The 21,636-nt window shown below is 47.2% G+C and overlaps 1 long non-coding RNA gene across 2 annotated transcripts in view; it reads right to left on the reverse strand.

Moving 5' to 3' along the window:
* Positions 1-21,636, reverse strand: part of LOC133085651 (uncharacterized) — a 57,685-nt gene that overhangs the window by 8,929 nt on the left and 27,120 nt on the right. Inside the window, exon 3 of one of the 2 annotated variants that reach the window (XR_009699579.1) lies at positions 17,873-19,209. The exons of the other annotated variant lie outside the window; for it this stretch is intronic. This is a non-coding gene — a long non-coding RNA (uncharacterized LOC133085651). Of the gene's footprint in view, positions 1-17,872; positions 19,210-21,636 lie in introns of those variants that run through there. 2 annotated transcript variants of the gene reach the window in all.

Here is a 21,636-nt window from a genome sequence, read left to right on the forward strand (position 1 = left end):
GAGTATAAGTTATTTAACAAGCATATATATATATATATATATATATATATAGTGCTTACTCTCTACCAGAAACTGCTCCAAGAGTTTTATGAAAAGTAACTTATTTTATCTCCATAACAACGCTGTGAGTTAAGTGCTGTTTTTCATCCCCATTTTACAGACGAGGAATCTGAGGCACTGATGGATTAAGTCACTTGCCAAGCGTCATCAATTACAGCTAGTAACTGATGAAGCTAGAGTTTGAAGTGGGCAGTCTGGCTCAGGGTCCATGCTTCATCCATGCTGTTGTCTCCCTTCATTCCCACAGAACCAGGTAAAGAGTGACCTGAGGTCTGTAGTAACAGTGTTCCTGGCAGTAGTTACAAGACTCATGCTTCCCTTTGCCAGATAAATCAGTAGAAACCAGCAGGATCAGGAACTGCTAGTAAGAAAAAACTTAATATATAGTTAAAAGAAACCTCAGAATATTCACTTATTTTGAAGCACAATGATAAATCTCTGCAATGTGTTTAAGGTGGGGGGCAGGGGGGAACAGCTGAAATTTCTTTGACAGGCTCAGAAAATCTGACTGTAATTTAGCAATATAGACTAGCCAAAAGAGAGAAAATTAGGATAAAGGAAAGTAATGAAAGACATAAAACAGGAAACAATTTAAAGCTTTTATGTTCAAGATCCAGCTTCTAAGGGTATCCATGATTCCTAGTTTTTCATTTGTTTTATTCCTGTATTTAAAATGTCTTGGTTGTATTTAAAAAAAAAAAATCTGTTGCATATGTAGGCTTCTGATTTTGCTATCACCCAGATTGGTATTAAGTACATGGATTAAAAGATTAGTCTGTACTTCAACTTCTCTTTCAGTTGCATGTTTTAGAGAAGTGTCCATTATATCTATGCCCGGCCCACACCAAAAATTCATATTATTGCCACCTGCATAGTAGCCAAGTGACTCAAACTGCTTTGTGGGGAACAGAAAATCTTCACTGTGGAGCTTAAGGAATGCAAATGTTCCCTGTCAATTTCACGCATTGAAGGACACTTAAATACTCTCCTATGATTGACTGAAATTCAAAAAAAAATTTTTTATGTTAATATGTGAGTGTCTGTTACAATCAGATATCATGTTAGTGGGTGGAAATACAGTGGTAAGCAAAACTGATACAGTCCCTGGCTTGACTTCAGAGAGGGAGGCAGATATTGATCAAATGATGCCATAAATATATACATATATGATTTCAATCTGTAGCGTGTGCTGTACTGGCTGCGGTGGAAGAAGAAACCCAGGGATCCGAAGAAGTAGTAATTAAGCCGAGGCCTGGAGGGTAGGTGAGAGTTATCCAGGCAGAGTCAGGAGAGAACCGGGCACACTCAGGGAAGTCCAGTGGGGCAGGTAAGGAACGCCACAGCGTGACATGAGCTTGGGTAACTGGCACGGCGTCAGGCACCATCAGGAGTTTGGGATGGAAGCCACTGAAGGCTGTATAACAGGGAAGGGATGCAGCCCGGTTTCCACCTTAATATTGCTGGCAACAGGAAGGTATACAGACACATGTTTACAACTGGAATTCACTTCAGCGTCAGGATAACTAGGCATCGATTACTGAACCCAGGCTGCCAGGCACTGCGGGGCACAGCTGAGTGGTGGAAGCCAGCTGCCCTGCCGAGTGGCCCCCGGGGCAGTGAACTGAGAGCAGCCTCCAAACCAGAGCCGGTGAGGACCTAATTCTGCCAAAGGCCACATGGGTGAGCTTGGGTGCAGATCCTGCCTGGCCGAGCCTCAGATAAGACCGCTCCTGACCAACCTGGAAGCAGAGGCATTCAGTAAGTGCCCAGATCCCCAGCTCACACTGGGGTGAAAGAATAACTGATTTAAAAAGAAATCACTGGCAGCTGTAAGGAACACAGAGTGAGGGGCAGGGTGGTGGGCAGTTAGGGTCATTCCAGTCGTGCAGGGGAGAGAGGTGGGCAGCGTGGGCCAGAGTGGCTACAGTGGGCAAGGAGAGAAGGGGACAAATCCAGTGAGTATTTCAGAGCTGGCTTTGGCTGGACTTTGTCCTGGGTTGGATGGGAGAAAAGAAGAAAGGAATAGTGGATGACCCCAATGTTTCTGGCAAGAGCAATTTCATAGCTGGTGTTGCCACTTACCGTGATGAAAACACTAGAGGAAGAGGAGGTTTGGGGAAGAGAGAAGGAGTTCACTTCGGGGCCTCTTAAGTTTGAGGTGATTATGAGAGAACCAAGTGAAGATGTCAGACTGGCCTTTAGAGAGGGACAGACGCCTGGCGCTCAGGAGACATCGGGCTTCGACCTGCTAATTCGGGAGTTGTCTTCATTACAGTGCTTTCTGCCACGCGGGACAGAAATAGGACTCCAAGTGGCTTTAAAAATAACGAATCTTATTGGTTCACATGACAGTCTAAAGGTCAGGTGGGTCTCCTGTGCAGAGCGCTACCAACAGCAACGAGGGCCAGACATTCATGTCCAGTGGGAATGTGACCTTACTTTCCGTTCCTTGCTCTTAAGAACAAGGAAGAAAATTTCTGGAAGCACCATCAAACCTCTCCGATTTGGATTAGGCCTGCTAATCACTGAATCAGTCCCTGATAGGGCAAGAATCCTTGGCATGTAGTTGGAATTGGAAACCTTGCAAATAGATGAGATGACCAAGGATAATGAGGAGGAGATCAGGGGTTAGGACTATGTCTTGATGTTCCCTTACATTTAAAGGTCAGGAAGGAGTTACAGCCAACAAAGAAGAAAACCAGGAGAGGGTACCGTTCCAGAAGCCTATGGGAGAAAATACTTCAAAATCGGAATGGTCAGCTGTGCTACTGAGAATTCACAAAAGATAAGGATTCAAAATTATCCATTAGACATGGTGGGGAGGGGTGGTGGGGACTGACAATCTGAGCACTAGAAGTTATGGTTGAGTAATGGACATTGAAAGAGCGTTGAAACTGATTGAAAAGAGGAAAGGTCATAGGAAACAAATATGAAACTGTGAAGGTGACACACACAGCAAGGGAGGAAGGAGAGATTTTGTGCTACAGTGCTAAGACAACTGGCAATCGACAGGGAAAAAAATAAAATTAGACCCATAACTCCCTATGCATGAAAATCAGCTCCAAGTAAATTAAAGCCTAAATGTGAAAGGCAGAAATCTAAAGCATTTAAAAGAATATCCTCATGACCTAGAAATAGGAAGAAATTCCTAAAGACACAAAAGGCCCTCAATAAAAAAAGAAAAGATTGATTAAATTCAAAAACATCCATGCATCAAAAGAACCAAAAAAGAAAAAGTGAAGAGGCTATAAATAGAAAGACGGACTAGTAACACGTGACGGACATAGACAAACGTCTGGAACCGCACTGGACAGTAGAATCAGCTGTGAGGAGGGGAATGTTCTCTAGTCCTCTCCTGTAGAACGTTCTGAGACGAGGGGAAAGTTCTCAGGTTCTGTCCTGTGGAACGTTCTGTGAGGAGGGGAATGTTCTCAGGTTCTGTCCTGTGGAACGTTCTCTGAGGAGGGGAATGTTCTCTAGTCCTGTCCTGTGGAATGATCTGTTAGGAGGCGAATGATCTCCAGTTCTGTCCTGTCCTGTAGAACGTTCTGTGAGGAGGGATTGTTCTCTAGTTCTGTCCTGTGGAATGTTCTGTGAGGAGGGGAATGTTCTCTACTCCTGTCCTGTAGAACGTTCTGAGACGAGGGGAGTGTTCTGTGGTCCTATCCTGTAGAATGTTCTGTGAGGAGGTGATTATTCTCTGATTCTGTCCTGTGGAACGTTCTGTGAGGAGGGAATGTTCTCTAGTCCTGTCCTGTCCTGTAGAACGTTCGGAGAGGAGGGGAATGTTCTCTGGTTCTGTCCTGTGGAACCTTCTGTTGGAGGGGAATATTCTCTAGGGCTGTCCTGTGGAACGTTGGGTGAGAGGGGATTGTCCACTACTCGTTTCCTGTCCTGTCCTGTAGAACGTTCTGAGAGGAAGGGAATGTCCTTAATTTCTGTCCTGTGTACGTTCTGTGAAGAGGGGAATGTTCTCTGGTTCTGTCCTGTGGCATTTTCTGTGCAGAGGGGAATGTTCTCTGGTTCTGCCCTGTGAACGTTCTGTGAGGAGGGGAATGTTCCCTAGTCCAGTCCTGTGAACGTTCTGTGAGGAGGGGAATGTTCACTGGTTCTGTCCTGTGGACCGTTCTGAGAAGAGGGGAATGTTCTCTAGTCCTGTCCTGTGAACGTTCTGTGAGGTAGGGAATGTTCTCAGGTTCTGTCCTGTGGAACGTTCTGTGAGGTGGGGAATGTTCTCAGGTTCTGTCCTGTGGAACGTTCTGTGAGGAGGGGAATGTTGTCGAGTCCTGTCCTGTGAACGTTCTAAGAGCAGGGGAATGTTCTCATGTTCTGTCCTGTGGAACATTCTATGAGGAGGGGAATGTTCTCTACTCCTGTCCTGTCCTCTCCTGTAGAACGTTCTGACAGGAGGGTACTGTTCTCAGGTTCTGTCCTGTGGAACGTTCTCTGAGGAGGGGAATGTTTTCTATTTCTGTCCTATGAACGTTCTGTGAGGAGGGGAACGTTCTCTAGTCTTGTCCTGTCCTTTAGAACGTTCTGTGAGAGACAAATGTTCTCTAGTCCTGTCCTGTCCTGTGGAACATTCAGTAAGGACGGGAATGTCTCTAGTGCTGTCCTGTCCTGTAGAACGTTCTCAGAAGAGGGGAATGTTCTCAAGTTCTTGCCTGTGGAACGTGCTGTGAGGAGGGGAATGTTCTCCAGGCCTGGCCTGGCCTGGCCTGTAGAAAGTTTTGTGACGAGGGGAATGTTCTCGGGTTTTGTCCTGTGGAACATTCTGTGAGGAGGGGAACGTTCTCTAGTCTTGTGTGTGGAACATTCTATGAGGAAGGGAATGTTCCCTATTCCTGTCCCGTCCTGTGGAATATTCTGTGAGGAGAGGAATGTTCTCTGGTTCATTCCTATGGAACGTTCTGTGAGGAGGGGAATATTCTCTAGTCTTGTCCTGTCCTGTGGAACGTTTTGAAAGCAGGGAAATGTTCTCAATTTCTGTCGTGTGGAACGTTCTATGATGAGGGGAATGTTTTCTAGTCCTGTCCTGTGAACGTTCTATGAGGAGGGGAATGTTCTCAGGTTCTGTCCTGTGGAACGGTCTGTGAGGAGGAGAATGTTCTCTAGTCCAGTCCTCTGAACGTTCTGTGAGGAGGGGAATGTTCACTGGTTCTGTCCTGTGGAACGTTCTGTGAGGAGGGGAATGTTCTCAATTTCTGTCCTGTGGAACGTTTTGTGAGGAGGGGAATGTTCTCTAGTCCTGTCCTGTGTAATGTTCTGCGAGGAGGGGAATTTTCTATAGTTCTGTCCTGTGGAACGTTCTGTGATGAGTGGACTGTTCTCATGTTCTGTCCTGTGGAACATTCTCTGAGGAGGGGAATGTTCTCTAGTCCTGTCCTGTCCTGTAGAACGTTCAGAAGAGGGGAATATTCTCAGGTTCCATCCTTTGGAACGTTCTGTGAGGAAGGGAATGTTCTCTAGTCCTGTCCTGTCCTGTCCTGTAGAAAGTTCTTTGAGGAGAGGAATGTTCTCTAGTCATGTCCTGTCCTGTAGAACGTTTTGAGAATAGGGGAGTGTTCAAAGAGTCTGTACTGTGGAATGTTGTGAGGAGGGGAATGTTCTCTGGTTCTATCCTCTGGAACGTTCTGTGAGGAGGGGGATTTTCTCTAGTGAGGTCCTGTAGAACTTTCTGAGAGGAGGGGAATGTTGTCTTTTTCTTTCCTATGGAAAGTTATGTGAGGAGGGGAATGTTCTCTATTCCTGTCCTGTCTTGTAGAACTTTCTGAGAGAAGCAGAATGTTCTCTGGTTCTGTCCTGGGGAACCTTCTGTGAGGAGGGGAATGTTCTGCAGTCCTGTCCAGTGAACGTTCTGTGAGGAGGGGAATGTTCTCTATTCCTGTCCTGTCCTTTCCCGTAGAACATTCTGAGAGGAGGGGTACGTTATCTGCTTCTGTCCTGTGGAACGTTCTGTGAGGAGGAGAATGTTCTCAGGTTCTGTCCTGTGGAAAATTCTGTGTGGAGGGGAATGTCCTCTATACATGTTTGTGGAAGATTCCATTAAGAGGGGAATGTTCTCTATTGCTGTCCTGCCCTGTGGAATGTTCTGTGAGGAGAGGAATGATCTCTAGTTCTGTCCTGTGTAACATTCTGTGAGGAGGGGAATGTCCTCTAGTCTTGTGTGTGGAACATTCTATGAGGAAGGGAATGTTCCCTATTCCTGTCCTGTCCTGTGGAATATTCTGTGAGGAGAGGAATGTTCTCTGGTTCATTCCTGTGGAACGTTCTATGTGGAGGGGGATATTCTCTAGTCCTGTCCTGTCCTGTGGAACGTTTTGAGAGCAGGGAAATGTTCTCAGTTTCTGTCGTGTGGAACGTTCTATGAGAAGGGGAATGTTTTCTAGTCCTGTCCTGTGAACGTTCTGTGAGGAGGGGAATGTTCTCAGGTTCTGTAATGTAAAACGTTCTGAGACGTGGGGAATGTTCTCAGGTTCTGTCCTGCAGAACGTTCTAAGAGGAGGAGAATGTTCTCTGGTTCTGTCCTGTGGAACGTTTGGTGAGGAGGGGAATGTCCACTGGTCCTATCCTGTGGAACGTTTTGTGAAGAAGGGAATGTTCTCTGGTTCTGTCCTGTGGAATGTTCTGTGAGGAGGGGAATGTTCTCTGCTTCTATCCTGCGGAATGTTCTGTGAGGAGAGGAATGTTCTCTAGTCCTGTCCTGTCCTGTAGAACATTCTGAGAAGAGGGGAATATTCTCAGGTTCTGTCCTATGGAACGGTCTCTGAGGAGGGGAATGTTCTCTGGTTCTGTCCTGTGGAACGTTCTCTGAGGAGGGGAATGTCCTCTTGTTCTTTGTGTGGAACATTCTAGGAGGAGGGTAATGTTCTCTATTGTTGTCCTGTTCTGTGGAAAGTTCTGTGAGGATGGGAATGTTTTCTAGTCCTTTCCTGTCCTGTAGAACATTCTTAGAGGAGGTGAATGTCCTCTAGTGCTGTGTATGGAACATTTTATGAGGAAGGGAATGTTCTCTAGTCCTGTCCTTTCCTATGTGAAGTTCTGTGAGAGAAGAATGTTCTCTAGTTCTGTCCTGTCCTGTAGATCATCTGTGAGTAGGGCAATGTACTCTACTCCTGTCCTGTGAAATGGATTGTAAGGAGTTGAATATCTTCTAATCCTGTCCTGTGGAACGTTCTGTGAGGAGGGGAATGTTCTCAGGTTCTGTCCTGTGGAACGTTCTGAGAGGAGAGGAGTGTTCTCAGGTTCTGTCCTGTGGAATGTTCTGAGAGGAGGGGAATGTTCTCAGGTTCTGTCCTGTGGAACGTTCTGAGAGGAGAGGAGTGTTCTCAGGTTCTGTCCTGTGGAATGTTCTGAGAGGAGGGGAATGTTCTCAAGTACTGTCCTGTGGAATGTCCTCTGAGGAAGGGAATGTTCTCTAGTCCTCTCCTATCCTGTCCTGTAGAACGTTCTGAGAGGAGGTGGATATTCTCAGGTTCAGTGCTGTGGAACGTTCTGTGAGGAAGGGAATGTCTTCTACTCCTGTCCTGTCCTGTCCTCTAGAACTTTGTGAGATGAGGGAATGTTCTCAGGTTCCATGCTGTGGAACGTTCTGTGAGGAGGGGAATGTTCTCTAGTCCTGTCCTGTAGAACCTTCTGAGGCGAGGGGAGTGTTCTGTGGTCCTATCCTGTAGAATGTTCTGTGAGGAGGTGATTGTTCTCTGATTCTGTCCTGTGGTTCGTTCTGTAAAGAGGGAATGTTCTCTAGTCCTGTCCTGTCCTGTAGAACGTTCGGTGAGGAGGGGAATGTTCTCAGGTTCTGTCCTATGGAACGTTCTGTGAGGAGGGGAATGTTCTCTAGTCCTGTCCTGTGGAATGTTTTCTAGTCCTGTCCTGTCCTGTCCAGTAGAACTATCTGAGAGGAGGGGAATTGTCTCAGCTTCTGTCCTGTGGAACTCTCTGTGCGGAGGGGAATGTTCTCAGGTTCCGTGCTGTGAAACGTTCTGTGAGGAGGGGAATGTTCTCAGGTTCTGTCCTGTGGAATGTTATCTAGTCCTGTACTGTCCAGTAGAACTATCTGAGAGGAGGGGACTTGTCTCAGGTTCTGTCCTGTGGAACGTTCTGTGAGGAGGGGAATGTTCTCTAGTCCCATCCTGTGGAATGTTCTGTGAGGAGAGGAATGATCTCTAGTTCTGCCCTGTGTAACATTCTGTGAGGAGGGGAATGTCCTCTAGTCTTGTGTGTGGAACATTCTATGAGGAAGGGAATGTTCCCTATTCCTGTCCTGTCCTGTGTAATGTCCTGTGAGGAGGAGAATGTTCACTGGTTCTGTCCTGTGGAACGTTCTGTGAGGAGGGGAATGTTCTCTAGTCCTGTCCTGTCCTGTGAACGTTCTGAGAGGAGGGGAATGTTGTCATGTTCTGTCCTGTAGAACATTCAGTGAGGAGGGGAATGTTCTCTAGTACTGTCCTGGCCTGTGAACGTTCTTTGAGGAGGGGAATGTTCTCTAGTCCTGTCCTGTCCTGTGAACGTTCTGAGAGGAGGGGAATGTTGTCATGTTCTGTCCTGTAGAACATTCAGTGAGGAGGGGAATGTTCTCTAGTCCTGTCCTGGCCTGTGAATGTTCTGTGAGGAGAGGAATGTTCTCTAGTCCTGTCCTGTCCAGTAGAACTATCTGAGAGGAGGGGACTTGTTTCAGGTTCTGTCCTGTGGAACGATCTGTGAGGAGGGGAATGTTCTCATTTTATGTCCTGTGGAATGTTCTGTGAGGAGGGAATGTTCTCTAGTCCTCTCCTGTCCTGTAGAACGTTTTAAGAGGAGGGGAATGTTTTCAGGTTCTGTCTTATGGAACGTTCTGTGAGGAAGGGAATGTTCTCTAGTCCTGTCCTGTAGAACTTTCAGAGAGAAGGGAAATGTTCTTTGGTTCTGTCCTGTGGAACGTTGTGTGAGGAGGGGAATGTTCTCTAGTCCTGTCCTGTCCTGTAGAACGTTCAGAAGAGGGGAATATTCTCAGGTTCCGTCCTTCAGAACGTTCTGTGAGGAAGGGAATGTTCTCTAGTCCTGTCCTGTCCTGTCCTGTAGAAAGTTCTGTGAGGAGGGGAATGTTCTCTAGTCATGTCCTGTCCTGTAGAACGTTTTGAGAATAGGGGAGTGTTCTAAGAGTCTGTCCTGTGGAATGTTCTGTGAGGAGGGGAATTTTCTCTAGTGAGGTCCTGTAGAACTTTCTGAGAGGAGGGGAATGTTGTCTTTTTCTGTCCTGTGGAACGTTATGTGAGGAGGGGAATGTTCTCTACTCCTGTCCTGTCCTGTAGAACTTTCTGTGAGGAGAGGAATGTTCTGCAGTCCTGTCCAGTGAACGTTCTGTGAGGAGGGGAATGTTCTCTATTCCTGTCCTGTCCTTTCCTGTAGAACGTTCTGAGAGGAGGGGAATGTTCTCAGGTTCTGTGTTCTGCAACATTCTGTGAGGAGGGGAATGTTCTCTAGTCCTTTCCTGTCCTGTAGAACCTTCTGAGAGGAGGGGAATGTTCTCTCATGCTGTGTGTGGAACATTGTATGAGGGGAGGAATGTTCTCTAGTCCTGTCTTGTCCTTTGGAACATCTGTGAGTAGGGGAATGTACTCTACTCCTGTCGTGTAGAATGGACTGTAGGGAGGGGAATGTCCTCTAGTCCTGCCTGTGGAACGTTCTGTGAGGAGGGGTGTGTTCTCTGGTTCTGTCTTGTGGAACGTTTTGTGACAGGGGAATATGCTCTGGTTTTTTCCTGTGATAAGTTCTCTGAGGAGGGGAATGTTCTCTAGACCTGTCCTGTCCTGTAGAACGTTCTGAGAGCAGGGGAATGTTCTCAGGTTCTGTCGTGTGGAACAATGTGTTAGGAGGGGAATGTTCTCTAGTACTATCCTGCAGAACGTTCTGAGAGGAGGGGAATGTTCTCTGGTTCTGTCCTGTGGAACGTTCGGTGAGGAGGGGAATGTCCACTGGTCGTGTCCTGTGGAACGTTTTGTGAGGAAGGGAATGTTCTCTGTTTCTGTATTGTGGAATGTTCCGTGAGGAGGGGAATGTTCTCTGCTTCTATCCTGCGGAACGTTCTGTGAGGAGAGGAATGTTCTCTAGTCCTGTCCTGTCCTGTAGAACATTCTGAGAGGAGGGGAATGTTCTCTGGTTTTGTCCTGTGGAACGTTCTGTGAGGAGGGGAATATTCTCTAGTCCTGTTCTGTTCTGTGGAACGTTTTGAGAGCAGAGGATGTTCTCAATTTCTGTCGTGTGGAACATTCTATGAGGACGGGAATGTTTTCTACTCCTGTCCGGTGAACGTTCTATGAGGAGGGGAATGTTCTCCGGTTCTGTCCTGTGGAACGTTCTGTGAGGAGGGGAATGTTCTCTAGTCCTCTCCTGTCCTGTAGAACGTTCTGAGACGAGGGGAATGTTCTAAGGTTCTGTCCTGTGGAACGTTCTGTGAGGAGGGGAATGTTCTCTGGTTCTATCCTGTGGAATGTTCTGTGAGGAGGGGAATGTTCTCTAGTCTTGTCCTGTCCTCTAGAACGTTCTGCGAGGAGGGGAATGTTCTCTAGTGCTGTCTTGTGGAATGTTTTGTGAGGAGGGGAACGTTCTCAGGTTCTGTTCTAAGATACGTTTTGTCAGGATATGAATTTTCTCTAGTCCTGTCCTGTAGAAAGTTCTGAGAGGAGGGGAATTTTCTCTGGTTCTCTCCTCTGGAATGTTATGTGAGGAGGGGAATGTTCTCTAGTCCTGTCCTGTCCTGTAGAACGTTCTGAGAGGAGGGGAATGGTCTCTGGTTCTGTCTTTCAGAACGTTCTGTGAGGAGGGAAATGTTTTCTGGTTCTGTCCTGTGAATGTTCTGGAGGAGGGGAATGTTCTCTATTCGTGTCCTGTAGAACGTTCTGAGAGGAGGGGAATGTTACCTGGTTCCGCCTTGTGGAAGCTTCTGTGTGCAGGGGCATGTTCTCTAGACCGGCTCTGTTCTGTAGAACGTTCTGAGAGGATTGGAATTTTCTCATGTTCCATCCTGTGGAACGTTCTGTGAGGAGGGGAATTTTTTCTAGTATAGTCCTGTCCTCTCCTGTAGAACGTTCTGAGAAGAGGGGAATGTTCTCAGGTTCTGTCCTCTGGAACTTTCTTAGAGGAGGTGAATGTTCTCAGTTATGTACTCTCGAACGTTTTGTGAGGAAGAGAATGTTCTCTAATCCTGTCCTGTCCTTTCCTGTAGAACGTTCTGTGAGGAGGGGAATGATCTCTAGTTTTGTCCTGTCCTGTAGAACGTTCTGTGAGGGAGGGAATGTTCTCGGGTTTTGTCCTGTGGTACGTTTTGTGAGGAGCGGGATGTTCTCTAGTCCTGTCCTGTGGAATGTTCTGTTAGGAGGTTAATGTTTGGTAGTCCTGTCCTGTCATGTAGAACGTTCTGAGGGGAGTGGAATGTTCTCAGGTTCTGACCTGTGGAACGTTCTTTGAGGAGGGGAAAGTAGTCAGGTTCTGTCTGGTGGAACGTTCTGTGAGGAGGGAATGTTCTCTAGTTCTGTCCTGTGGAAAGTTCTGTGAGGAGGAGAATATTCTCTAGTCTTGTACTCTCCTGTAGAACATTCTGAGAGGAAGGGAATGTTCTCAGGTTCTGTCCTGTGGAACGTTTTGTGAGAAGGAGAATGTTCTCTAGTGCTGTCGTGTGGAATGTTCTCTGAGAAGGGGAATGTTATCTGGTTCTGTCCTGTGGAACGTTCTGTTAGGAGGCGAATGTTCTGTAGTGCTGTCCTGTCCTGTAGTACGTTTTGAGAGCAGAGGAATGTTCTCTGCTTCTCTCCTGTGGAACGTTCTGTGAGGAGGTGATTGTTCTCTAGTCCTGTCCTGTAGAAAGTTCTGAGAGGAGGGGAATGTTCTTGGTTCTCTCCTGTGGAACGATGTGTGAGAAGGCGAATGTTCTCTAGTGCTGTTCTGTCCTCTAGAACGTTCTGAGAGCAGGGGAATGTTCTCAGGTTGTGTCGTGTGGAACATTCTTTTAGGAGGGGAATGTTGTCTAGTCCTCTTCTGTAGAACCTTCTGAGAGGAGGGGAAGGTTCTCTGGTTCTGTCCTTTGGAACGTTCTATGAGGAGGGGAGTGTTCTCTGGTCTGTCCTGTGGAATGTTCTGTGAGGAGGGGAATGTCCTCTAGTCCTGTCCTGTGGAACGTTGTGTGAGGTGGGCAATGTTTTCAACTCCTGTCCTGCGAACGTTCTGTGAGGAGGGCAATGTTCTCTGGTTCTGTCCTGTAATATGTTCTCTGAGGAAGGGAATGTTCTCTAGTCCTGTCCTGTCCTGTAGAACATTCTGTAGCATGTGAAGCTTCTCAGGATCTGTCGTGTGGAACGTTCTGAGAGGGGTATTTTCTCTTCTCCTGTCCCGTGGAATGTTATGTGTAGAGGAGAATGTTCGCTATTCCTGTCCTGTCCTGTAGAACGTTCTGAGAGAAGGGCAAGATACTCAAGTTTTTTCCTATGGAACGTTCTGTGAGGAGGGGAATGTTCTCTATTCCTGTCCTGTGGAATGTTCTGAGAGGAGGATAATGTTACTGGTTCAGTCTTGTGGAAGCTTCTGTGAGCACGGGAGTGTTCGCTAGACTTGTCCTGTTCTGTAGAACGTTCTGAGAGGATTGGAATTTCCTCATGTTCTGTCCTAAGGAACGATCTGTGAGGAGGGGAATGTTCTCTATATGGTCCTGTGCTAACCTGTAAAACGTTCTGAGAAGAGGGGAATGTTCTCAGCTTCTGTCCTGTGGAACGTACTGAGAGGAGGGGAATGTTCTCAGGTTCTGTCCAATGGAACGTTCTGTGAACAGGGGAATGTCCCCTAGTCTGGTCCTGTCCTGTCCTATAGAACTTTCTAAGAGAAGGAGAATGTTCTCAGGTTCTGTCCTGTGGAACGTTCTGTGAGGAGGGGAATGTCCTCTAGTCCTGTCCTGTGAACGTTCTGTGAGGATGGGAATGTTCTCTCGCCCTGTCCTGTCCTATAGAACGTTGTGAGAGGAGGGGAATGTTCTCAGGGTCTGTCCTGTGGAACTTTCTGTCAGGAGGGGAATGTTCTCCAGTCCTGTCCTGTGAACGGTCTGTGAGGAGGGGAATGTTTTCAGGTTCTGTCCTGTCCTTTTCTGTTGAACGTTCTGTGAAGAGGGAAATGTTCCCTAGTCCTGTCCTAAGGAGTGTTGTGTGAGGAGGGGAATATTCTCTGGTTCTGTCCTGTGTAACATTCTGTGAGGAGGGGAATGTCCTCTTGTCCCTTGTGTGGAACATTCTAGGAGGAGGGGAATGTTCCCTATTGCTGTCCTGTCCCGTGGAACGTTGTGAGAGGGGAATGTTCTCTGGTTCGGTCCTGTGGAATGTTCTCTGAGGAGGGGAATGTTCTCTGGTTCTGCCCTGTGGTAAGTTCTCTGAGGGGGGGGATGTTCTCTAGTCCTATCCTGTCCTGTAGAACGTTCTGAGAGGAGGGATATATTCTCATGTTCTGTCGTGTGGAACGTTCTGTGTGGAGGGGAATGTTCTCTAGTCCTGTCGTGTCCTGTACAACATTCTGAGAGAAGGAGAATGTTCTCTGGTACTGTCCTATGGAACGTTCTTTGAGGATGGGAATGTTCTCTGGTTCTATCCTGTGAGGAGGGGAGTGTTCTCCAGTCCTGTCCTATCCTGTGGAATGTTCTTTGAGGAGGGGAATGTTCTCTAGTCCTGTCCTGTTCTGTAGAACATTCTGAGGTGAGTGGAATGTTCTCTGATTCTGTCCTGTGGAACGTTCTGTGTGGGGGGGGGGGGATGTTCTGTAGTCCTGTCCTGTGAATGTTTTGTGAGGAGAGGAATGTTCTTTGGTTCTGTCCTGTGGAGCATTCTGTGAGGAGGGGAATGTTCTCTAGTCCTGTGTGTGGAACATTCTATGAGGAGGGGAATATTCTCTATTCCCACCCTGTCCTGTAGAATGTTCTCGGGGGAGGGGAATGTTCTCTAGACCTTTCCTGTCCTGTAGAACGTTTTGAGAGGTGGGGAATATCCTCTAGTGCTCTGTGTGGAACATTCTTTGAGGAGGGGAGTGTTCTCTAGTCCTGTCCTCTCGTACAGAACGTTCTGTGAGAGACGAATTTCTCTACTCCTGTCCTGTCCTGTGGAACATCTGTGAGTAGGGGAATATTCTCTAGTGGTGTCCTGTAGAATAGACTGTAAGGAGGGGAATGTCCTCCAGTCCTGTCTTGTGGAACGTTCTGTGAGGTGGGGAATGTTTTCTACTCCTGTCCTGTGAACGTTCTGTGAGGAGGGGAATATTCTCAGGTTCCGTCCTGTGGAACGTTCTGTGAGGAGGGGAATGTCCTCTAGTCCTGTCCTGTGAACGTTCTGTGAGGAGAGGAATGTTCTATAGCCGTCATGTCCTATCGAACGTTGTGAGAGGATGGGAATATTCTAAGGTTCTGTCCTGTGGAACGTTCCTAGAGGAGGTGAATGTCCTCAGGTTATGTACTGTGGAACGTTCTGCGAGGAAGGGAATGTTCTCTACTCCTGTCCTGTCCTTTCCTGTAGAAATTTGGGTGAAGAGGGGAATGTTAACTAGTCCTGTCCTAAGTAATGTTGTGTGATGAGGGGAATATTCTCTGGTTCTGTCCTGTGAAACATTCTGTGAGGAGGGGAATGTTCTCTAGTCCTTTCTAGGAGGAGGGGAATGTTCTCTATTGCTGTTCTGTCCTGTGGAACGTTCGGTGAAGAGGGGAATGTTCTCTAGTCCTTTCCTGCTCTGTAGAACGTTCTTGAGGAGGGGAATATCCTCTAGTGCTGTGTGTGGAACATTGTATGAGGAGGGGAATGTTCTCTAGTGCTGTCCTATCCTATGGAAAGTTCTGTGAGAGACGAATATTTTCTAGTCCTTTTCTGTCCTGTGGAACATCTGTGAGTAGGGGAATGTACTCTAGTCCTGTCCTGTGGAATGGACTGTAAGGAGTTGAATGTCTTCTAGTCCTGTCCTGTGGAACGTTCTGTGAGGAGGGGAATGTTCTCTGGTTCGGTCCTGTGGAATGTTCTCTGAGGAGGGGCATATTCTCTGGTTCTGTCCTGTGGTAAGTTCTCTGAGGGGAGGAATGTTCTCTATCACTGTCCTGTCCTGTAGAACGTTCTGAGAGGAGGGGTATGTTCTTAGGTTCTGTCCTGTGTACGCTCTGTGTGGAGGGGAATGTTCTCAGATTCTGTCTTGTTGAACGTTTTGTGAGCAGGGGAATGTTCTCTGGTTCAGTCCTGTGGACTGTTCTCTGAGGATGGGAATGTTCTCTGGTTCTGCCCTGTGGTAAGTTATCTGAAGGGGGGAATGTTTTCTAGTCCTGCCTTTTCCTGTAGAACGTTCTGAGAGGATTGGAATGTCCTCTAGTGCTGTGTGTGGAACACTCTATGAGGAGGCGTGTGTTCTCTAGTCTTGTCCTGTCCTATGGAGCATTCTGTTGGAGACGAATGTTCTCTAGTCCTGTCCTGTCCTGTGGAACACCTGTGAGAAGGGAATGTTCTCTATTCCTGTCCTGTGGAATGGACGGTAAAGAGGAGAATGTCCTGTAGTTCTGTCCTGTGAAACGTTCTGTGAGGATGGGAATGTTCTCTGGTTCTGTCCTGTGGAACGTTCTCTGAGGAGGGGACTGTTCTCTAGTCCTGTCCTATCCTGTGGAATGTTCTTTGAGGAGGGGAATGTTGTCTAGCCCTGTCCTGGGGAACGTTCTGTGAGGAGGGGAATGTTCTCTAGTCCTGTCCTGTGGAACATTCTGTGAGGAGGGGAATGTTCTCTTGTCCTGTCATATGGACGTTGTGTGAGGGCGCGAATGTTCTCTAGTTCTCTGCTTTCCAGTAAGGTAGCTGGAAGCCACATGCAGCTATTGAGCAGTTGCAATATGGATAGTATAACTGAGGAACTGAATTTGTTTAATTTAATGACTTTAACCACATGAGACTACTGACTACCATATTAGTCTGCAGAATTCTATCTTATGAAGAAATCCTACATATTAGTGAGAAAAAAAAGCCTATAGTCAGTGGGGAAGAAAAGCAAAAGTCTTAACAGGAAACACTTCACAAAAGAAACTCAAATGGCCAAGAACAAATTAAAAATTACTCATTCTTGTATTATTCAGGGAAATGCAAATTTAAAACATTAGATTCCAGCATAGAGACATCAGTCTAAGAACTTTGTAAAAGCCTGTCCGTGCTAAGTTTGGTGTGTTGGGACCCTTGTAACACAGGTGGGAATGGAGGTGCCTTATGTCTTTGAGCCACAGTCTGGAATTACACAAGGAAGCTGAAGAAAGGCAGACTCTGTCATCCCAGCCATCCCACCGGCTGTCTGGGATGCACGCTTACACTGCTCAGGAAGAGACACGAAAAAGTCCACGGCAACAGTGTTCACCGTTTTCCAAAGCTGGAAACAAACTAACTGCCCGTGAGGTGAAAGGATATATACATCAGTGAGGAGTCACATGGTGATAAAATACAACAAGAAAAACGGACAGAGCAGAGCTACAAGCAACAACATGTTTGTACCTCACAGTGGTGAGTGAAGAGGAAGAAAGACAAATTACTTGCACAGAACGATTCCATTTACACAGAGTTCAAGTCCCACAAAACTAACTGTGTATTTTGTAGTATGTGTTCAAAGACAACTAAACTGGGCTTCCCTGGTGGCGCAGTGGTTAAGAATCCACCTGCCAATGCAGGGGACACGGGTTCGAGCCCTGGTCCGGGAAGATCCCACATGCCGCGGAGCAACTAAACCTGTGCGCCACAACTACTGAGCCTGCGCTCTAGAGCCTGCGAGTCACAACTACTGAGCCCGCGTGCCACAACTACTGAAGCCCACGCGCCTAGAGCCCGTGCTCCACAACAAGAGAAGCCACCACAATGAGAAGCCCGCGCACCGCAAGAAAGAGCAGCTCCCGCTCGCCGCAACTAGAGAAAGCCCGCGTGCAGCAATGAAGACCCAACATGGCCAAAAATAAATAAATAAAGTTATATTAAAAAAAAAAAAAAGACAACCAAACTGTAAGGGGGCCAGGGTCCTGATCAGGAGGGCTGCTAGCGTGCCAGGGATGACTTAGGTCATGGTGTCCCCAGTGGACACTTGAGAACTATCCATTATGTGGCACAGGGAAGTTTTATTTCATTATGTTTAAAATGTTTCCAGAAGAGTAAAAAGTTGAGGAGGGAGTGGCAGGTGGAGCTGGTGCAAGCGGCTCCTTAAAGGGGGCAGAGACTGAGCCATGTGGAAGCAGAAAGAATGGTTTTGTTTGCCTGCTTGTTTGTTTTTGTTGGTTTTAATGAAAATTCCTAAAGTAGGGGCTTTCAAACTTTTAGACCTCAACCTACAGGAAAAAATATATTTTATACTGTGACCTAGTGCACATATATACAGGGTTTCATTGAACCTAAGACTCCATTGATTATAAGAGGTATTTTTTTAAGCTGTCATCAAATGATGAACAATGCTTATTGCTTATAAGTTTTGTTTTATTTCATGGGTTTTTTTCCTTTTTTTTTTTTAAAGAAATGAGGTTTTTTTTAAACTTTATTTATTTATTTTTGGCTGCGTTGGGTTTTTCTTGCTGCACACGGGCTTTCTCTAGTTGCGGCGAGCAGGGGCTACCCTTCGTTGCAGTGCGCGGGCTTCTCATGGTGGTGGCTTTTCTCGTTGTGAAGCACGGGCTCTAGGCGCGTGGGCTTCAGTAGTTGTGGCACGTGGGCTCAGTAGTTGTGGCTCGTGGGCTCTAGAGCGCAGGCTCAGTAGTTGTGGCACACGGGCTTAGTTGCTCCACGGCATGTGGGAACTTCCCAGACCAGGGACCGAACCCACGTCCCCTGCATTGGCAGGCGGATTCTTAATCACTGCGCCACCAGGGAAGTCCTCATTTTATGTTTATTTAAAGCACTTTCAGACTTACATAGTCTTATAACATAAGTGAAATACATTGGTATGGGTGTTCCTAAAACTTCCTCACCCAGAGTCCAACTTTTTGAGTCAGTCCTCAGTATCTAAGTTTTCCCCTCTGTGCCCTCAAATACACCATGGTTGGAGCATCTTAGGAGAAGGCAGCCTGTTGTCCCCAGGATTTCATTCCAGGCCATTGACACCCGTCCTGCAAGGCTTGATGTCAGCACCTTCATTATCCTGGTGTCAACAGAAGCTTTCAGAAAACGACCAGTCTTCTTATTCCTTCCTAAATCGTCCTTAAATATTTTGCTGACAGAAATGAGTGGCTGCAGTGATGCGGGCTTGGCAACTGGACTAACCACTCACTCTACATGTCAAAACCATCAGCTGGCCGAGGGTAGCTAAGGTGCCATCCAGTTTTGAGGCCCATTCTCTCCTGAGTCCAGAAATGTTCAAAAATGTGTCTTGGACTCAACAGAGTACAACACGTAGAAAACCATTTCCATGTGTGATGTACTGTGAGATACAACATTTAATACTGGTCACAACCCACACATTAAGTTCATGGCCCAAGAGGGACATCCCTGGCGGTCCAGTGGTTGGGACTCCGAGCTTCCACTGCAGGTGACACGGGTTGGATCCCTGGTCAGGGAACTAAAATCCCGCCTGCTGTGCAGCGTAACCAAAAGAAAAAAAGAAAAAAAAAGTTCATGACCCACAAGCCAGGCCATCACAGGCAGATGGGAGGGTGCTGCCCTGGACTCCCCAAAAGCTGGCAAGAGGAGGCCAGGGTAGGGAGGGGCGGGCAGGAGAGGAGAAGTTGGGAGGGCTGGGGTCGGGGCACACAGGCGGGAGAAGGAAAGGAAGGGGAGAGGGAGGGGCGTTGTAAATAAAAGAATGAGCTTCTGAACCCACATACGTTGGATCACTGGGATTATTTCTGCATTAGGTTTTGTTCACATCACTCAGCTTTGATGACAGATATACTGCCTGGAGCAAGCAGCTTAGTCTCTCTGAACTTGAGACTGTTTTTCAAAACACAAAGGAAAAAACAAACAGAAAAAAACTAGAGAGTTGCCGTAATTCTGGCGGTCTTGTCTGGGTACAGTCCCAGTGACGGTGGCGCCTTCAGCCTGGACTTGAGCCTCCCATAGCCCCGTCACACTGCTTTCCTCTGGTTTCCAGGAGAAGTGGCAGGATGTACAGTCTACCCCCTGTGGCAGTGCAGACCCAAATTCAGATGCTTTGAAATGCACGTACCTGTAAGAAGGAAATCTGGGCTTTAGGGGGGTTGTAGGGAGAAGGGTATTTAATCAGCTTGCTTGGTTTGAGATGGTGCAGGGGTGGCGCCCGGGGTCTCTTTGCAGAAGGAACGCTGAGGCCTGAAAAGATAAGTGTGCTGCTGAACCCCAGCGCCAGTGAGCTGTGCTATGGCCCTGGGGCTGTCACTTGGCTTCTCTGAGCCTGTTGACTCATCTCTGAATGCGGAAAAAAGAAATTGAAGTAGCAGTGAAGACACAAATTTTAACAGTCAAAGGATGCCATAATATGTACTCAGAAATATTGAGTGAAAAATCTAGCATATCTCTTACCAACGTATGGAAAAGCCAACAAGCGTGCCTAGAGAAATCAAAGTTCAACTCAGAAGGTAACATGAGATGATGAAAATTGTGGTGTGCTACTCTGAATATACAAAACACCATCGGGTTGTACACTTTAAAGGGGTGAATTAAATCTCAATAAAGCTGTTACCCAAAAAATTCAGAAGGAAGATCCTGCCTCCAAATGATGTTAAGTGCCCTGTAATCCGCACACAAAGGTTTCCTGAAGCAGGAGAGGATGCCTCACGGCAAGGACAGCTGCACAGTCCGGGGAGACAGCAGGCAGGCCCTTGACTTTGAGAAGATTTCAGCTCCACTTCCTGCAGGACACCAAGGGCTGACCTCTCCGCTGGAAAGATTAACTCAAGGCCTCGAGTTTTTTTGTTTGTTTGTTTTTTTAATTTATTTTATTTTATTTATTTATTTTTGGCTGCATTGGGTCTTCGTTGCTGTGTGCGGGCTTTCTCTAGTTGTGGAGAGCGGGAAGTACTCTTCGTTGCTGTGCATGGCCTTCTCATTGCGGTGGCTTCTCTTGTTGTGGAGCATGGGCTCTAGAGCGCAGGCTCAGTAGTTGTGGTGCACAGGCTTAGTTGCTCCGCGGCACATGGGATCTTCCCGGACCAGGGATCAAACCCATGTTCCCTGCATTGGCAGGCGGATTCTTAACCACTGCGCCACCAGGGAAGCCCAAGGCCTAGAGTTTTGTGTGGCGAATCATTCTAGTTTCTTCTGCTATTTTTTTTTTTAGTCTTTTGGCCACACCGCGCAGCATGTGGGATCTTAGTTCCCTGACCAGGGATCGAACCCGCGCCCCCTGCATTGGAAGCACAGAGTCTTAACCACTGGACCACCCGGGAAGTCCCTCTTCTGCTATTTTTTTTAAAATGGGATTTATGCTTCCTAACAGTGTCTCTCAATTTTTTTAAAATGCATTTCTTGTTTAAGCCAACATTCCTGGGTTTACAAATGTTTCTAAGTTTCCCTCTATTTATAGATAAAGTTCAAACTTGACTTAACCCACAAGTTGATCTGATGGCTCATTGAGTTTGTTGGTAAAATCCTTTGGCCTCTCAGAATGAAACCACAGGTATGTCCAACAAGGGACCAGAAGTGAAGAATAAAATACAGCTCCTTCTACTGGAGTGAAGAAGAATAAAACACAGCAATCCGGGCGCCATCAAGCTATACGTCAAGGCCCAGAAAGGCACCACAGCGAGCCCTTGAATTAACCTCCTTCACAACTGTCATCTTTGTTAAGGGCTAGTTATAAAAAACTGAGAAGTCAAAAGCCTACCTCTTAAAGGACAGAAAATGAATGTCTCCTTAATTAGAAATACTTCTCTTTAACTTTAAACTTTTTAATCCTCAAATAAGAGTGAGATCCCGGGACTTCCCTGGTGGCGCAGTGGTTAAGAATCCGCCTGCCAATGCAGGGGACATGGGTTCGAGCCCTGGTCCGGGAAGATCCCACATGCCGCGGAGCAACTAAGCCCGTGCACCACAACTACTGAGCCTGTGTGCCACAACTACTGAAGCCCATGTGCCTAGAGCCTGTGCTCCACAGCAAGAGAAGCCACCGCAATGAGAAGCCCATGGACTGCAGCGAAGAGTAGCCCCCATTCACCACAACTAGAGAAAGCCTGTGCACAGCAACGAAGACCCAATGCAGCCATAAATAAATAAATTTATAGAATAAAGTTTGAAAAAAAAATTAAAAAAAAAAAAGAGATCCCTAGATTCCACTGCTATTGAGAATCTGTCACCCCCAAAGTTTAGCCCTCTCTTTGGAGAGCCCTCTTCATTTCTTATCTTCCTGGTGCTTTTCTCAGCCAGTTCCCGCATTGTTTTCGAGCCTCCTGCCTTTTCTCTCCTTGCTAAGAGTTCCCAAACCGTGATGGAGCTTAGCATCTGTGACTGTGTGAGGGATGGGATCCGCTCGCCTGCACATAGAGCACTGGGGCGCGGGCTCCCGAGGCAGCTCTTCCGCCATGGGCCCCGTGGGTTCCCACCAGGGAGGACAGCGCCCCCCGCAGCTTCCCTCCAGCAGCTGGGGAGCTCGAAGCGGCCTTCTGCTGTGTCAGAGTCC

This window comes from Eubalaena glacialis, chromosome 1 (genome assembly GCF_028564815.1).
Source record: "Eubalaena glacialis isolate mEubGla1 chromosome 1, mEubGla1.1.hap2.+ XY, whole genome shotgun sequence".
NCBI classification, from domain to species: Eukaryota; Metazoa; Chordata; class Mammalia; order Artiodactyla; family Balaenidae; genus Eubalaena; species Eubalaena glacialis.